The sequence below is a fragment of the Panulirus ornatus genome, chromosome 16, assembly GCF_036320965.1.
Source record: "Panulirus ornatus isolate Po-2019 chromosome 16, ASM3632096v1, whole genome shotgun sequence".
Lineage (NCBI taxonomy): Eukaryota > Metazoa > Arthropoda > Malacostraca > Decapoda > Palinuridae > Panulirus > Panulirus ornatus.
Genome location: NC_092239.1, coordinates 43,174,476 through 43,186,827, shown reverse-complemented (window position 1 = coordinate 43,186,827; position 12,352 = coordinate 43,174,476). Strand labels below are relative to the sequence as shown.

Genomic DNA, 12,352 nt, shown 5'->3' with positions numbered 1-12,352 from the left:
GTCTGTTGGGGACGAGAGAGCTTGGGAAGTGCGTCAGTTGTTGTTCGCTGATGATACAGCGCTGGTGGCTGATTCATGTGAGAAACTGCAGAAGCTGGTGACTGAGTTTGGAAAAGTGTGTGGAAGAAGAAAGTTAAGAGTAAATGTGAATAAGAGCAAGGTTATTAGGTACAGTAGGGTTGAGGGTCAAGTCAATTGGGAGGTGAGTTTGAATGGAGAAAAACTGGAGGAAGTGAAGTGTTTTAGATATCTGGGAGTGGATCTGGCAGCGGATGGAACCATGGAAGCGGAAGTGGATCATAGGGTGGGGGAGGGGGCGAAAATCCTGGGGGCCTTGAAGAATGTGTGGAAGTCAAGAACATTATCTCGGAAAGCAAAAATGGGTATGTTTGAAGGAATAGTGGTTCCAACAATGTTGTATGGTTGCGAGGCGTGGGCTATGGATAGAGTTGTGCGCAGGAGGATGGATGTGCTGGAAATGAGATGTTTGAGGACAATGTGTGGTGTGAGGTGGTTTGATCGAGTGAGTAACGTAAGGGTAAGAGAGATGTGTGGAAATAAAAAGAGCGTGGTTGAGAGAGCAGAAGAGGGTGTTTTGAAGTGGTTTGGGCACATGGAGAGGATGAGTGAGGAAAGATTGACCAAGAGGATATATGTGTCGGAGGTGGAGGGAACAAGGAGAAGAGGGAGACCAAATTGGAGGTGGAAAGATGGAGTGAAAAAGATTTTGTGTGATCGGGGCCTGAACATGCAGGAGGGTGAAAGGAGGGCAAGGAACAGAGTGAATTGGAGCGATGTGGTATACCGGGGTTGACGTGCTGTCAGTGGATTGAATCAAGGCATGTGAAGCGTCTGGGGTAAACCATGGAAAGCTGTGTAGGTATGTATATTTGCGTGTGTGGACGTATGTATATACATGTGTATGGGGTTGGGTTGGGCCATTTCTTTCGTCTGTTTCCTTGCGCTACCTCGCAAACGCGGGAGACAGCGACAAAGTATAATAAAAAAAAAATATATATATATATATATATATATATATATATATATATATATATATATATATATATATATATATACACACACAGAACGAGAGAGAGAGAGAGAGAGAGAGAGAGAGAGAGAGAGAGAGAGAGAGAGAGAGAGAGAGAGAGAGAGAGAGAGAGAGAAGCAAGGTAAAAACAAGAACGATGGGCCAGACATCAGGGCCGCTTGTTTGCCGTGTCACTGTTGCAACATTCACCGTGAACTTTGGGGCCAGGCTGAGGGGCGCCCAGCCCACGTACCTTGTTAATGCTGCAGCGCTTACTACACTGTACCTCAGCCCACGTACCTGGTTAATTCTGCAGCGCTTACTACACTGTACCCCAGCCCACGTAACTGGTTAATACTGCAGCGCTTACTACACTGTACCCCAGCCCACGTATCTGGTTAATACTGCAGCGCTTACTACACTGCACCCCAGCCCACGTACCTGGTTAATACTGCAGCCCTTACTACACTGCACCCCAGCCCACGTACCTGGTTAATACTGCAGCCCTTACTACACTGCACCCCAGCCCACGTACCTGGTTAATACTGCAGCCCTTACTACACTGCACCCCAGCCCACGTACCTGGTTAATACTGCAGCCCTTACTACACTGTACCCCAGCCCACCTACCTGGTTAATTCTGCATCCCTTTCCAAATTGTCCACAGGCCCACGTACTTTACTTACACTGCAACCCTTACTACACTGACTTTCTCCCTGCTGATACCACATTCCCTGCTACACTGAACACCTGATCAACATCACAGAAATCGAGGGATTTGACAGAAAAGGAAAATCATACTTGACGTAACTGAGAGTAATGCACAATAATCAGGAAATGAAGAATGACACCATTATAACAGATGCTTATAATAAAACTATAAAAAGAATAATGACAGAAAATGTCAGGGAAAGATTGGTAGGGCAAACTGAACAGCTGAGTGGGTAAACAAACCATCAGACAACCTTGTTCAGGATTAAAACGAAGTAAGTGAACAATATCCACCACCACCATCACCACTGGAAAGAGATGTGGACGAGGCCGTACAAGAAGTGAAGAATGCGAAGTCAGCTGGATCTGGTGACACATCCAACAGAGTTCTTGATAATATATGTTAGAAGCTAAGAGGAAACTGGAGACTTTACGCACACACACTCAGTCTGATAGAGGCGAGTAGCCTTAGGACTAGCTGAGGATAATGACGATGTCAGTGCACTGAGCCAGGGGTCGTCTCACACTGTCGCATTATATTGCCCTAACATCTGTGGATCTAAAATACTCCCAAGACTGACACCTGGAGGAGAGTAGAAACCTTTGAAATGATCAGGTGTTGGTTTTGCTCAGGATGAGGATTGACAGAAGCAATCGGTACTACGAGAATGTGTGGAGAAACTAGTGTCAGATCCTAATTTACATGATGTACGTAGGTTCTATCGACCCTGAAAAAGATTTCGCCATGTCTTCAGGGAGATTCGCTGAGAGGGAACTAGACATAGCGGATGGAGAGATCGATGAGCGATTAATCCACTGTATCTCAGTCACTCTCAACTGCGCTGCTGATGGGGAATCAGAGATTGGAGAGGTGAATGAAGTACATGAAGAGAAACAGGCAAGGGAAAAGTTATGACCACATGAAGAGGACGGCTGTGGGCTGAGGTTAGGTTATCATCTTCATGTATCGCGTCACGTCTCACGTAACCCTACATGTAACAACAATGTTAATATCGCGTCGCGCTGGTCTTCCTTTGTTTTGAGGGAGCGCGACGCATCCAGGCGGAGGAAGCTAGCAGCTGTGGGCCAATCCCCACACGCGCGCCTCCGGCTCACGTAATCACATTCCTGCATCGTGTTTGTTGGCGGGTAAACTAACGCGTCACGTCTTCGTCATTGTCTTCGTCCCACCATTCCCGCAGACTGAAGCTATGTAGAGGTGCTCACTGCGAGTCGGACGAACTGGCGGGAGGCTTAACACCAGAGAAAACGGGAGTCAAATCTCCCAATACCAACATTTTCTATCCTATCAATATTGCAGCCAATTCTCCAGTGACGTAACTTACAACACGGATAACCAACCAACTTCTCCTGTACGAGGGAGTCGAAGCCTCCAAATGCAGCTTTAAGTAAAAATAAATCGCAACTATAAGCTTTTTTTCCTTCCCACAGTCCAACATGATGTGGTTGTGTTAATCGTTTCTATTCTATTCAAAGCTTAAAACTATTTTTGTGAGTCAACTGGTGTCCTGAGCGATGGTTACAAATGTTGAATATAACAGAGCTATGCCATGAGCAAGACCGTACGACCGTCCAGTACGACACTCCGATCATCGAAAAACGCTGAGTGAGCTTCGAACACGTTTGCTATGACCCCTTGAGCACGACGTGCGATCCTTGAACACGACGCGCGATCCTTGAGAACGCTGTGGAAATATGCGTCAGATGTAGATGGGACAAGGAGAAGGGAAAGACTAAACAAGAGATGGAAGGACGGAGTGAAAACTATATTTTGAGCGCTAAAGGAATGAAAATACAGGAAGGTGAAACACTTGAGCAAGTAAACTGGAACGATGTGATATACAGGGGTGACGTGCTGTCAAAGAACTGAACCAGGGCATGCGAAGCGGCTGGGGGAAAGCACAGAAAGATCTGTGAGACCTGGATGTGGATAGGTGTTTGCGTTTCGGTGCATTGTACATAACAGCTACGGAATGGATGTAAGCGAATGCGGTCTGTCTTCGCTAGAGAGGAAAGTGCCAGACAAGTACGACAGAAAAAAAAAAAGAAATGTGTGTGTGTGTGTGTTGAGTTACCGGACTCCGCCCCCTCGAGATTACACTGCACGTGAAGTCATCTTTGGTATGGTTGTATCACTGACTGCGCAGTCTCGTTAAAGAATTTTCTCACACCGAAGTAGCTCACATTTCCTTGCTGCTGGGAGGCGGGCAGCCTCGGGTTACAAGAGCCTTTCGAAAGACACACACAGCACCTGACAGCTATCTTAAGTGTGAGTACAAACGAAAAACTACGTTAAGTGTAGGAACAACCGGGAGATACGTTAGTTTCAGAACTGGTCCAATATCATACCAAAGTTCGTGTTAACTGATGAAAAAATACGCAAGTCCTCCTTCGTAGTGCAAATGTTGCTGTGTGGAACTGCGTCGCAACAAAGACATAACATTGTGGGCCATGAATTCTTTAAGGGAAGAGACGCTGCTGAGGAAGCAAATAAGTAACAGACACCTTGTATATTTAGGTTTGTTCTCTCACCTGACGCGTCCACTCTTTCTTCAAAATATTATACGGGAGAAGTTTTGATTGCGTTCAGTTTCAAGCATATCATTCAATATGTTAATCAACCACTCGATTACGACGATTCTGCCCTTCGAATATAACAAACCAACCCACAGGGTGCAGCAACTTATTATCTTAAGCAAAACGACTTCATCCTTTAAGTATAATGAACTTATCTCGAAGTCAACGACTTAAGCCCCGGAATTACGATTTAACACCATGAGTTCAATCTACTCCTCCGTCTGCACAACACTATCTGTCCACTGCTTCGACTGATCTTCCGTATGACAGCAAAATATCCCTGACTGCTTCCCTTACCCATCATCAGATCTCTAACGTCTTGTGGATCTTGGGGTCTCCTAAGTTTGATGGCATCTGGCTCAAAATGTCTCTACCTTCCATAACATTGTTTTTGTGTTTCTTCTGTTACTCCTCCCCTCCTTCCCTCCCTAGGAAATGCCGCCATGTACATCTCTTGGACCATCTGAATGCCCGCCACGAAGCACTGTTATCTTGACAGTCGCCTGCTAAACTACTTCATGCAGGGGATTTCAATGTACACCACAATGGACTGGTTACGCTCTTCCCGGGATGATCCCGCCCGAGCCGAGGCCTTATATTTTTCCCTCATGAACAACCTGGGACAAATATTCAGACACGCACCACTTGTTGCCGACTCCTGACGCCTCCCTGTATTCACCAGACGAGTGTTACGAGTCCTCCTCCCTGACGGTGGTGTCTGTCTTCTCCTACGGTGGTGTAGCTGGAGAAAGGTGAGAGGTTGGACCTGGATACGAGTCTGGTAGCTTGGGTGAAGGATATATGAATGTCGAGTTCTTGGGGTTGGGTCGGTCTCCCTGTGTTCGCTTCCGATGTCTAGAGCATCGAGTCGCAGAAAGTTAAGTAGGTCGTTGGAGCTGTGTGTAGTTGGGTTCGTTTGTGTGCAACTGAACAGTTTTGTGCTGTTATATGGGTATTTGTGGTGGAGATGACGGGGGTTTTGGGAGCTAAACTTTGCCACATGTCCTCTGCTCTAAGTAGTCTGTTATGGATGACAGTGATGTGCAGTGGAGGAGGTACTAATGAGTGTAGTTAGAGCAGTTGGAGTAGTGGCTTTTGGTGAGGGGTGCTTGGCACTGTGGCTGAAGGTTCACAGGCAGTCAGTCCAGGGTTAGCGTTAATGTCAACAGTTTGCAACAGTAATTAGGAGATGATGACCCGACCATCATGTCCCATAAGCGAGGAAATGTGTGTGAATGTGTAAAATGTTTGGGTACAACCAATGGTCCAGTACAGCGGCCGGGGACGGCTCGAGGCTGTACTCCACGCCTGGGAAGAGAAAGGGTGTTTCCCCTGGGGCAAGATGATCGTGCTGGGTGAACTCCCTTGTGGCTGGAAGACTCATACTGTGCCAGACTGCAGGCCCTCCTAGGTCCACTGCAGATGGACACACCCACTCCCAGGTCCTCCCTCCGTTTGAGGGGTTGCCACGGACAGGCGCAGACATTCCGCACGCACACACACACACACACACACACACACACACACACATATATATATATATATATATATATATATATATATATATATATATATATATATATATATATATATATATATATATTGGTTCTCAGTGAATGTAGGTTTGCGGCAGGGGTGTGTGATGTCTCCATGGTTGTTTAATTTGTTTATGGATGGGGTTGTTAGGGAGGTGAATGCAAGAGTCCTGGAAAGAGGGGCAAGTATGAAGTCTGTTGGGGATGAGAGAGCCTGGGAAGTGAGTCAGTTGTTGTTCGCTGATGATACAGCGCTGGTGGCTGATTCATGTGAGAAACTGCAGAAGCTGGTGACTGAGTTTGGTAAAGTGTGTGGAAGAAGAAAGTTAAGAGTAAATGTGAATAAGAGCAAGGTTATTAGGTACAGTAGGGTTGAGGGTCAAGTCAATTGGGAGGTAAGTTTGAATGGAGAAAAACTGGAGGAAGTGAAGTGTTTTAGATATCTGGGAGTGGATCTGTCAGCGGATGGAACCATGGAAGCGGAAGTGGATCATAGGGTGGGGGAGGGGGCGAAAATTTTGGGAGCCTTGAAAAATGTGTGGAAGTCGAGAACATTATCTCGGAAAGCAAAAATGGGTATGTTTGAAGGAATAGTGGTTCCAACAATGTTGTATGGTTGCGAGGCGTGGGCTATGGATAGAGTTGTGCGCAGGAGGATGGATGTGCTGGAAATGAGATGTTTGAGGACAATGTGTGGTGTGAGGTGGTTTGATCGAGTAAGTAACGTAAGGGTAAGAGAGATGTGTGGAAATAAAAAGAGCGTGGTTGAGAGAGCAGAAGAGGGTGTTTTGAAATGGTTTGGGCACATGGAGAGAATGAGTGAGGAAAGATTGACCAAGAGGATATATGTGTCGGAGGTGGAGGGAACGAGGAGAAGAGGGAGACCAAATTGGAGGTGGAAAGATGGAGTGAAAAAGATTTTGTGTGATCGGGGCCTGAACATGCAGGAGGGTGTAAGGAGGGCAAGGAATAGAGTGAATTGGAGCGATGTGGTATACAGGGGTTGACGTGCTGTCAGTGGAGTGAATCAAGGCATGTGAGGCGTCTGGGGTGGACCATGGAAAGCTGTGTAGGTATGTATACACGTGTGTGGACATGTGTATGTACATGTGTATGGGGGGGGGGGGGGTTGGGCCATTTCTTTCGTCTGTTTCCTTGCGCTACCTCGCAGACGCGGGAGACAGCGACAAAGTATAAAAAAAAAAAAAAAAAAAAAAAAAATATATATATATATATATATATATATATATATATATACATATATATATATATATATATATATTCATTTATATTTTTCTATTATACTTTGTCGCTGTCTGCTGCATTAGCGAGGTAGCGCAGGGAAACAGACGAAAGAATGGCCCAACCCACGCACATACACATGCATATACATACACGTCCACACACGCACATATACATACCTATACATTTCAACGCATACATATATATACATACACAGACATATACATATATACACATGTACATAATTCATACTTGTTGCCTTTATTCATTTCCGTCACCACTCCGCCAAACACGAAATGATAATCCCCTCCCCCCGCATGTGCGCGAGGTAGCGCTAGGAAAAGACAACAAAGGCCACATTCGTTCACACTCAGTCTCTACTTGTCATGTATAATGCACCGAAACCACAGCTCCCTTACCACATCCTGGCCCTACAGAACTTTCCCTGGTTTACCCCAGGCGCTTCACATGTCCTGGTTCAATCCACTGACAGCATGTCGTCCCTGATATACCACATCGTTCCAAGTCACTCAATTCCTTGCACGCCTTTCACCCTCCTGCATGTTCAGGCTCCGATCGCTCAAAATCTTTTTCACTCCATCCTTCCACCTCCAATTTGGTCTCTCACTTCTCGTTCCCTCCACCTCTAACACATATATCCTTTTTGTTTATCTTTCCTCACTCATTCTCTCAATGTGACCAAACCATTTCAACACACCCTCTTCTGCTCTCTCGACCACACTCTTTTTATTACCACACATCTCTCTTATCCTTTCATTACTTACTCGATCAAACCACCTCACAACACCACATCTCAAACATCTCATTTCCAACACATCCACCCTCCTCCAGACAACGGCGATTAAGTATGATGATAATATATATATATATATATATATATATATATATATATATATATATATATATATATATATATATATATATATATACACATATATATCTTCCACACTTTGCGCTACCTCGCTAACGCGGGAGACAGAAGCTAAGTATAATACATAATAAATCTTCAATACTTGTATATCTTCCGCACTTGTATATCTTCCACACTTGTTTATCTTGTACACTTGTTTATCTTCCACACTTGTTTATCTTCCACACTTGTTTATCTTCCAATATGGTATATCTTCCACACTTGTATATCTTCCACACTTGTTTATCTTCCAATATTGTATATCTTCCACACTTGTTTATCTTCCAATATTGTATATCTTCCACACTTGTTTATCTTCCAATATTGTATATCTTCCACACTTGTTTATCTTCTACACTTGCATATCTTCCACACTTGCATATCTTCCACACTTGTATATCTTCTACACTTGCATATCTTCCACACTTGTTTATCTTCCAATATTGTATATCTTCCACACTTGTTTATCTTCCACAATTGTATATCTTCCGCATTTGTTTATCTTCTACACTTGCATATCTTCCACACTTGTTTATCTTCCACACTTTTATATCTTTAACAACTGTATATCTTCCACACTTGTTTATCTTCCACAATTGTATATCTTCCGCATTTGTTTATCTTCTACACTTGCATATCTTCCACACTTGTTTATCTTCCACACTTTTATATCTTTAACAACTGTATATCTTCCACACTTGTTTATCTTCCACACTTATATATCTTTCACAACTGTATATCTTCCACAGCTGTATATCTTCCGCACTCGTATATCTTCCACAATTATATATCTTCCACACTTGTTGATCTTCCACAATTGTATATCTTCCACACTTGTTTATCTTCCACACTTCTTTATCTTCCGCACTCATGTATCTTCCACAATTGTATATCTTCCACACTTGTTGATCTTCCACACTTGTTGATCTTCCAAAATTGTATATCTTCCACACTTGTTGATCTTCCACAATTGTATATCTTCCACACTTGTTTACCTTCCCCACTTGTACATCTTCCACAATTGTATATCTTCCACACTTGTTGGTCTTCCACACTTGTTGATCTTCCACACTTGTTTATCTCCCACATTTGTGTATCTTCCGCACTTGTTTATCTTCGGTCACTGCCTCGCATCCACATATTACCGTCGGAATTACTAAACCATCAAATATAACCATCTTTCCCTCACACACAGTGACCTCTCTCCCCACACGCTCCTCAATGTGCCTATGATCCCAGTCCCCTTACCCGCTTCAGCCTCCATGGCTCCATTCGCAGGTCTTGTCCACCTCACTCACTCCAAAATGCTTCCGTTCAAACCCACATTCAACTAACATGTCTCTTTTCACTGCTATTCCTAATAACCTTGTTTTTGTTAACATTTATTCTCAGCTTTCTCCTTTCACATACTCCTCTAAACTCAAAACACTAACTTGTGCAGTTTCCCACTCGAATCTGCCACCAGCACCGTGCCATAGACCAACAACCGACTCACTTTCCCCTCATACTTGACTGATGCATATATACCCCTCTCTTCAAGACCTTTGCATTCACCTCCCGCAACATCCCATCCATAAACCGGTCACACACCTCGGCCGCAGACACACCTACATCTGAAACCACTTAACCCTCCTCTCCTCCTACCCACACACACACACACGCCTTTTTCTTTTCAGAGGAACTCTTCGTTGCTTCTTTAGCTTTCCTCCCACGCCAACAAATCACAAACGTTTTTGTTCAGCACGTCTATCAACCCATTATAGGGTTTCTCCAAAGCCATAAATCCCTCATACAAATCCTTCTGTTTTTCGAAGTGTTTCTTTCACATTCTTCAAAGCAGACACCTGACCCACACATCCTCTAGTACTCCTGAAGCCTGGTACAGGATAGTGTGTGTGTGTGTGTGTGTGTGTGTGTGTGTGTGTGTGTGTGTGTGTGTGTGTGTGTTATTACCACTGCCCCGTCTCTTAACCTTGTATGTAAGTAATATATCTTCACTTCTCTGCATGTACGCAAACACACACACACCCTAGCCTATGCCAGGTACACATTTTACTGACGAGCCTTTTAGGGAGGATGAACAGCTGGGAGGACAGTAGACCGGCTGCCGCGACCATGATTCGAACCTATGTAGGTTTGATCCCAGGTGTGTGTGTGTGTGTGTGTAACAAAACTTAATGTGTAATCAAGTGGAGACATTACTCTACTGTATTCCTTGTGAAACAATGCAAACGCCAGCGACATAGCTGTTCCATCACTGGTGTCAGCCAGCCACAGTGGATCACTGTAACAAATTTACAGAATATTTTAAGGGAAGGCAATGGAGGTGCTGTCATTCGCGTGGCCCTCACAATTGCTTGTATCAACTATCATAAATTTCACATAGAGTTAATCCATTTTATTCACGCAAACAAGTTGTTTCTGAATGATACAAAATTCGCATGTCTAAATATAACGAAAACATGGTTAGATTTAATAATCATTCATTGTTTATAGACCTTGCATATTATATAGCTCCAGCAACAATAAACACCGGCCCTAACGTATTCCGTCGGTGGGAAAACTATTCGTGTAAGACTGATGCAAGCGCCGGCATAGGTCGTCTAGCGGGAACCAATGATGGAAGTGCACCATCACCAGTGTCGGGGGGCCACGGTATGGCTTCGTCCACTTTAAGACGCGCCTCTGAGTAGTTCGTTGGCGGCTCACGCCTACACACCTCCTTCCTTGGCTGAATACTGTGCATCGTGCCGCCGACTACCATACCCATCTTCTTATGTCTTAGAATAAAGTAATCCTTTTATTCCACAAAGTACAAAGTGACACTAATTACCCTTCACGACTGAAAACCGTAGCTGTCGGAACTACCATATGTAGGGGCCTAAATATATCAAGATATATGTCTGTAGACCTGTAACACCCTCTGTGTGATTAGTTAGACCTGACGTACAATAGCAGAACACGACTGCAATTGTTCAACCACAAGATGAGAAATAATGAGGTTTAAACCCCTGGAGCACAACGGTTCGATCTATGAGCACGAGGCTCGACCCCTGAACATGATTGGTATAACTAAGGGATGATCTCACAATTCCATAGGTTTTGAATGAAGAACAATTATTTTTTAGAGGTAAGAAAAACGAAATATTCACAAGAAAAATATCGTACTTACTGAGGAATACAAGATATATGCAAATTGTGTTGATATTTCCGAAAATAATGCTCAAACAACAATTGTTTTCGGTCACGGTCAATATTAGAAAATATAAACATTCCTCAGTTTGAGCTTAACAATGATATATCCATATTGCTGAAACTACCAGGATCAGGTGTCCCTTGTGGCTTTATCTTAATGCAACCTGTGGGATGTCCTGACACTTTAATTTCATGCACACTGTGAGATGTCCGGGGACTTTATTTTCATGCAACCCTTGCTATATCCCACGACTTATTTTAAATGCAAACTGCGGGATGTCCCGGTAATTCATTTTCATGCGACTTGACTTTCACACTATTTAGGATGGACAATGATCAGTCTGCTGAAAACATAGCAACTTTTACCACAGAACACCTCGCTTTGTGTGGACTTTCTCTGTAAACCCACCAAATATTTCTCAACTTGGCCTTACCCACCTCGCCCAGACTTATGTAAAACATAGCTACGTTCAGTCCTAACCAAACTGCCCTGACGTAACCTAACCCAACCTAACTACGCTTAATTCTACAAACTACCCTATTGCAAACGTACACAGCTTAGGTCAAGTCCTTCATAACTTGCCCTGACGCAACTTAGCATGGTCGAACCTATCTTGCTCTGACGTAACCAAACCTAGCTTAGCTTTGGTTTCTCTGCAAACTTGTCCTATCGTAACCTAACATAATTTAGCACCTTTCCTTAATGTACCTTAACCTACCTTAAGGTTAAGGTGGTTCCTATCCTACCCTACTTGCCCAGACTTCGCCTATCTTTGATTAAGATAGTTTAAGCCCAAACCAACCTTCTCTGACGTACCGTACCCGATATAGCTTAGGTTATTTGCAACCCAACTTGTCCTGACGCAACCTAACCTAGCATAGGTTAAATCCTGCCTTTCTCCAGTTGGTCGTCACCTAACCTCGCATTGCACGGGGTGGATCCTTCCCTACTTGCCTTGGCGTAACCAAATATGCTGAGCCTAAAGTCCTAACCTATACTATACTTTTTCTTTTTATATCGAAGCGAAGATACACTTGACAGGTTGGTGATGACTGGCTGAATGCAAATATGTACGAATAACATCGTTGTATTTCAGGTAAAAACCAGATA

General features: G+C 43.9%; 1 protein-coding gene across 1 annotated transcript in view; it reads right to left on the bottom strand.

Annotated features, from left to right (window-relative positions):
• LOC139754270 (uncharacterized) overlaps positions 1 to 12,352 on the bottom strand; it is a 313,522-nt gene that overhangs the window by 262,904 nt on the left and 38,266 nt on the right. The window lies entirely within an intron of this gene.